Source organism: Dromaius novaehollandiae, unplaced genomic scaffold (assembly GCF_036370855.1).
Source record: "Dromaius novaehollandiae isolate bDroNov1 unplaced genomic scaffold, bDroNov1.hap1 HAP1_SCAFFOLD_53, whole genome shotgun sequence".
Lineage (NCBI taxonomy): Eukaryota > Metazoa > Chordata > Aves > Casuariiformes > Dromaiidae > Dromaius > Dromaius novaehollandiae.
The window spans coordinates 321909-328906 of record NW_026991301.1 but is presented as its reverse complement, the minus strand read 5'-3'; positions in this window follow the sequence as shown (position 1 = coordinate 328906).

Genomic DNA, 6998 nt, shown 5'->3' with positions numbered 1-6998 from the left:
AGACTTGTAGAAGAGTCCAGATTTTGTATGAAGAGGGAAGGAAGCCTTCTCCCTTCCTGTAACTGCAGTAGGATGAGAAAGGAAGTCACCTCGTCGGAAAGCAAAGCGGACTGTGAGTAAGCCCATGTGCCTGAAGAGCTCAAAAACCAACCTCCCCTCAGCTAATGAACTCACCTCTCTTCTTGCCTAAGCCTCAGTGCTGAGAGAGAAGAAACGGTTGTACTTCTCGGAACCACCAGGAACCAATTTGCAGTCTTGCCTGGCAGCTCCTTTCTTATATCCATGCCTGTGAACCTAGTGCCACCTGCCCTTCTGTGGCTCTGCTTCTGACCCCTACCCTGGCTTCTGGGGCTGCCTACTTTGCTTCTTCAGGTACTATGTCGGCCCTTTGCAGGCATGGCTGAGGATTTCAGGTGAGGTAGAATGGGTGATCAGAATGGTGTTTCAGTTGTTGTAGGGCTGGTCAGCGCTACCTGGCAGCATAGTAACTTTGTCTTGGTTTTCCAGGTGCCATGGGTGTCCCCACAGCAATGATGTTGGAGTCTGGAGTTGGTGCGGCACAGGTGAGCACAACATCAGTGGCGCTTTGGTGGAGGGTGCTCTTCAGCTGGAGCTGGCTGGCATGGGGGTGATCTCCCGTGCTCTGGTTTGGCAGGCAATGAAGGCGAATGTGGTGACCGAAGGAAGATCAGAGAGGATGTGGCTGCCATTGAGGATGCCTCTTGAGGACCAATGGTGTGACGCACAGCACTGCAAAAGCTAAGGTGAGGAGCAAAGTGTCGATGTGTCTTGGGTGTGTGTGCTGACATACAGTGTAGTATGGAGAACTCTTCTGGATGAGTGCTGTGTGTGAGGCAGAGGCAGTGGGGTGTGCATGGCAGAAAGTGAGGGTGTGGTAGGCAGAGCAGCTCCAGCCTGTGTCTGTGTTGTTGAGTAGTTTATGGGGTGTGTGTTGTAGCTGTGGTATCTTTTGCTCAGGTCTTGATGTCGCTCTTGTTTGCGCTCAAGGAGCGTGGCCCATGCTCTGCAGCGCTAGCGCGGCAGGCATCCATTGTCTTTTGCCTGGCCCGACTCATCAGCATTGTGCTAATGGATAGCACCTTGTTCTGTGCAGGCAGCTAAAAGGGGTGGCGTGTCACTCTGGTTTTGCATCGTGGCCATTTGCAGCCATCATTGAGGCCTCCTTGGCCGTTCCTCTTCTGAGGCCGCTCTTGTTTTGCACCTTCCTGGCATCCTTTCAGGATTTTCTTCCCTGCATCGTCAGAGCCTCAGGTCTGCCTTGCTGGCTTCTTCTGCATCACTCTTCCCAGCTTTGCTGGCCCCTTTCCATCACAGGCAGTAGCGTCTGACTCTTCCGTGGGCTCATCCGGAGCATCAGAGCTGTGTGGTTGTGGCATTGTAGGGCTTTTTGGCTGGCAGCATCTTATGCATGGGAATAGTTCTTTTTGCATAGGGCTTTCCTTCATGTTTGTGTCTGTGTGTCTGTTCGGGGCTGGAGCTGCCTTGCCTGTGGGTGTTAGGAATGATAGTGCGTGGAGTGTGTCAGTGATGGGCTGGGACAGTGATTGGTCAGCATCTGTGTGTTCCATTTTACATTGCTTTTTTGCAGATGCGGATTAGTGTTTGGATCTCTTGAGGGAGATGGAGGAAGGAAGGGGAATGCCGTAAGAAGGTGAGCTAGAGATTCCTTGTTGGAAGGAGTGTTGTGGTCAGTGGTTCCCTGGTTAATTTTTGCTTTGTGCTTGTAGGTGTGGAGCCTTGTGGAGAGCAAGTTGCTTGCGTCCGGGAGGAGCAGGGCAAGGTGAGTGTTGGTCTGAGAGAGGAGGCAGAGCCCAGTGTAGGGCTGTTGTCTCGTTGGCGCTGTTCTGGTTTTACAGGTGCCTGGTGGGCCTTGGCGTGGCGGCCAATGGCCCAGCAGTCAAGATGGGTGAGCAGAGCAGGCAAAGGTGTTGTAGTGAGGTACTGTTGTGGTGGGGTGTGGTTTTGGCATCACCTCAAGGTGTGGTTGTCTCAGGTTTTGCAGGAAGTTGTGAAGAGGAGAAGTAGAGTGCTGAGAAGAGCCCGAGCAGGTAAGAGGGGGAGCTTGTTGGGTCAGAATCTGATGGCGTGGTAGGGTGATGCCGGGTTGCCTCTTGGTGATGTCTTTTGCTGTGCTTTTTCAGGTATGGTGTGGGCCTTTCCCAAGCGTGGCTGAGGATTTCAGGTGAGCGGATTGGTGTTGGGCATTGTAGGGCTGGTGAGCGCTGCCTGCCAGAAGAGTGGCTTCATTATTTTGTTTTTTCCAGGTGCCATGGGCTTCCCCCCAGCCAGGATGCTGGTGTTTGGAATTGGCGCAGTTCAGGTGAGCGGAGCACCCATGGTGCTTTGGTGGAGAGTGCTCTTGCAGGTGAGGCTGGAGCCAACTGGCACGGGGGTGACTACTTGTGCTCTGGTGTGGCAGGTGAAGGCAAATGTGGCAAGCAAAGGAAGATCGGAGAAGATGGGTCTGCCATTGAGGATGGCTCTTGAGGACCGATGGTGATGCAGAGCACCGGAAGAGCTAAGTTGATGGGCAAAGGGTGTTGGGGTGTCTTGACTGTGTGTGTGTGTGTGTGCGCGCGCAGGTGTGTGCTGACGTTCAGTGTAGAGTGGAGGGTGGTTCGGGATGTGTGTGTGCATGAGGCAGTGGGGTGTGCATGGCAGAAAGTGAGGATGTGCTAGGCAGAGCGGCTCCAGCCTGTGTCTGTGTTGTTGTGCAGTCTGTGGTGTGTGTTGTAGCTGTACTCTCTTTTGCTCAGGTCTTGATGTTGCTCTTGCTCGTTGTGCTCAAGGAGCACAGCCCGTGCTCTGCAGCACTAGCATGGCAGGCATCCACTGTCTTTTTGCCTGGCCTGACTCGTCAGCATTGCTCCAATGGATTGTGTCTTGTTCTGTGCAGGCAGCTAAAAGGGGGTGGTCTGTTGCTCTGACTCCACATCGTGGCCGTTTGCAGTCAGTCATCTTTGCAGCCATCATCGAGGCCTCACTGGCCACACCTCTTCTGAGCCCGCTCTTGTTGTGTGTCTTCCTGGCGCCCTTTCAGGGTTTTCTCCCCAGTGTTGTCACAGCCTCAGGTCTTTCTTGCTGGCCTCTTCTGCATTGCTTTTCCCAGCTTTGCTGGCCCTTTTCCGTCACGGGTGGTGGCATCTGACTCTTTCATGGGCTCGTCCAGGGCATCAGAGCTGCACGGTTGTGGCGTCATAGGTCTTTCTGGCTGGCAGTGTCTTCTGTGCTGCCATTTTTTGTGTGTGTTTGGGGGGGGGGGAGGAAGTTGGGGTGTGTGTAGTAATGGCAGTCACCAGAGCAGAATAATGTATCTATGAAACTTCTTGGGGGGGTTTCAGTAAGAAGTAAAAGTATTCTTTTCTTTAAACTCTTTTTTGATTGAGTGGCCATTTGGGGGGATTCTTATTTAAGCCAGTACAGTGTTACCTTTAAAAAAGGATGGAAGGAGATGGTTCTGTTAGTAGGGGTGATGAATGGCTGGGGTGGGAGTGAGTGGGCAGTTGTTTGGTTGTTGGGTGGGGTTGTTAGTGTGTCTAACCTTGTATGCATGTTCTTTTCTTTTTTCAGGTTCTAGTTAGAATTTCTTAGATTTTTTTTTAAAAAAAACAAACCAGACAAAAAACCAAAAAAACCCAACCAACCAAAGACCCACACAGCTGGGGTTCTGCTCCCAGCTGGGTTTCTTTTCCCCCCTGAGTCCCCAATGCTCTGCGAGGTGGTGATCAATCATTGCCTGCGTGGGTGTGGAGCTTCGGCTCGGAGCTGGGTGTTTTCTAGGCAGGGCGGTTTTTGGAGGCGCTTGGTCACCCTGTTACTGGGAGCTGTCCAAAAACCTGGAGGTGCACTTGCCTGTTTCTGCAGGAATGTAGAGTATGTGCTGGCTGATGTATTGGTGAGATTAGAGATGGATGCTGAAGAGTATGTGCAGGTGATGTAGAGTGTGGGCTTGTTTGTTACGTTTTGTGTGTTGTGAGGATAGAAGCCCAAGAGTTGCTGATGATGCAACGACGAGTGTTCTGCTCTGCTCTCTGCTCTGTGCGCTGTGGTCTGTAATCTCTGTGGTCTGCACTTTGTGCTTTGCTCTTTCTGCTCTCCACTGTGCTCTTTGCTTTTCTTCTTTGCTCTTTAATCTGTGCTTTGCTCTCTGTTTTCTTCTGTCTTCTTTTTCTCTAGCATACCAGCTGGGAGTAAATAATTATTACTCTACAATTAAAATAAAAAAAATTATTTACTCCCAGATAGTATCCTACTCTTGCTAATGAATTCATTAAATATGCAAATTAAGCCTTCCCATACTTATTTCTTTTTAGACACATATACAAATAATAAAATGTGTATGCACTGTATATATACATACATACAGTCATACACATATACACCTTAGGCTTAGAGAGCTACCCTTAGCAGGTTACATAGCCAGTTTAGGGGTGACAGGGCAAGGAGTAAGGGTGACTACAAGTTCAAGGTAGCAGGTCAGAGGTTGGGGTTACGCTCAGAGCCATCAAGGCAGAGTGGGAGGGTTAGGGTTAGAGCCATTTAGGGTTGGGGTTGGGTTTGGGGTTAGGGTTGGGATTAAGAGTTGTTAGGGGTTGGAGTTAGGGTTTTAGGGTTAGGGGGTTTAGAGGGTTGGAGTCAGGGCCATTAAGGGTTTAGGGTTAGAGGGTTAGGGTCTGCCATTTAGGGTTGTGGTTAGGGCTGGTTGGGCTTAGGTTAGGGCCAGTTGGGGGAGGGGGATTGGGGTGGGGTTGGGGGTTAGTTAGTAGGCAAAAAATGTAGTGGTAACTGCAATACAGAAAGAAGCACTAGTGTTTCAGAGTGCTGTTGTTGCCTTTTAAATAAGCTATCTCATCTTTCTGGGCTTTCTTATCTGACCTGAAAAATAGGAACAGTACTCCCTTGTATCACAGGTCATTTCAATGTGTAATTAAAGAAGTCTGGTCAGAAGCTATGATGAAAATGCCCCATACTTGTGACTACTGAGAAAATAAATTGTGTGTTGCCAGTTTCCCATTACTTCTAGGGGTTGAATCAGTTTCTTGTTGGGAGATAACACGAGTGTGCTACCAGCATGCCTGAGAGGAATCACTATGAGGCCATTGAGGTTTATCCTCTCTGGACTAACAAAGCCAAGAGGTGAAGGTGACTTGCTTTTTTTTAAGCACATTAATAGGGAATCTTGGAATGATCACGCAGACCAAGGTTGATCCCCCGGCTTCATACACAGCGTACCTTTTCCTCGGTAGCTTGGCTTTTGTGGCTTTCTGTTACTGCTCAGCTATCTCCCCAAGGTTGCTGGTGAACTCTTCAGCAGTGAGGAGAGCCATTTCAATCAGTGCCTGTGTGGCACAGCTATTCACTTTTCTCCTCGGGGCTCGTGCTAAGTGTCTCCTGCTGGCAGTAATGGCATATGACTGCGTGTGGCTGTCTGTAACCTTCTACTTTATGCAACTGTCATGTCCTCAAAAGCCTATACACAGATGGTAATCATCTCCTATTTCATTGGCTTTGTCCATGCACTTGCACAAACTATCTCCACCTTCACACCCTCTTTCTGTGACTCCAGTGTTGTCAGTCATTACTTCAGTGACTTTCCCCCTATGATCCAGCTTTCATGCTCTGACACCTATAGCAACGAGATGGTACTTCATATTTTTGGTACATTTCATGGCATCTTCGCATCTCTGGCAATTCTAATCTCCTGTATCTATCTCATCTCCACCATCTTGAGGATCCACTCCTCCAAGGGCAGATGCAAAGCCTTCTCCACCTGTGCTTCCCATCTGAGAGCTGTCTTGTTGTTTTATGGGACTACCGTTTTTATGTATGTTAGGCCAATGTCCAGCTACTCATTGGACTGAGATAAATGGGCCTCTCTGTTCTATTCAGTGGAGACTGCGGTGCTGAATCCTATAATCTACAGCCTAAGGAATAAGGAGGTGAAGGATGCTCTGAGGAGAGTTTTAGGTCATAGTAGAGAAAATTCAGAAGAATTGTTAGAAAGAGAACTTTGGGGAAAATTTATCAAAACCTTGATACGAAGAGTAGGACTTCCAAGGAAGACTTGATCAGCTTCTAAGGGTGAGATTTGGAAAGGTACTTAACTGTTAGAAGTGATTTTAGGTTGACTTTTAACTGGTTGTATCTTCAATTTTTATCTTGAAAGATTGTGTTCCTCTGCTACTGAAACCTGGAGGAATCCTTGCTTTCAACTTCCAAGTTCCAAGCACAAACAGGACTCCTGGCTGAGGAGCGTGTGGCACAGCATTTCAGTTCTCTGTTCTATTAGGAACGTTCGCCCTTATAGGAAAACCACCAGTCCATGGAGACGAGAAAAAGCTTTCAAAGATATTCAAGAGGAGAAAAGAAATGTGATTTGAATTTTATGGCCATTTCTGCTACGTCTTCAGTAAATGAAAGGAGTAGCCTCTTCCAGTGTAACACGAAGAACCTGAAGTTCTGGAAAGGAAGTCTTAGAGAACGGACACCTGTGTTTTCACCCCTCCCCCCCCCCCCCCCCCAAACACTAGGGAAAGTAACTCTCCCTCTTCTGTCAAATCTCTCTCTTCCGTCAGTCATGACTGCCACCTTTTTTCCTATTCTGCCTGGAAACATGAAAAAATCACAGAAATTCAAGAAAGGTTTACTTCTAATTTTGCTACTATTGTAAAGTAACAGGAACTTATTCCTGCTTTTCACCTCTACGTATCATCAGTTAACTTGAGGCAACTGAGTGAACTGGTAGTTATTTTAAGGACATTGGACATAATTTGAAATTTAATCAAGCTGAAGTGTTCTTTCACTCCAAAAAAAGAATACTGAAATAAGATTGTGACTTACCAACTACACATCTGTCGTCAATGTGGCTTTGAGAATAAATGCCAAATCACTTCTGGCAGTTGAGAAAGTTGGGAAAGGCTTTGGCATCCTTTTATCGATTCAACTAAGCTAGCTCTAGGGATAGGTGTTCTATCACT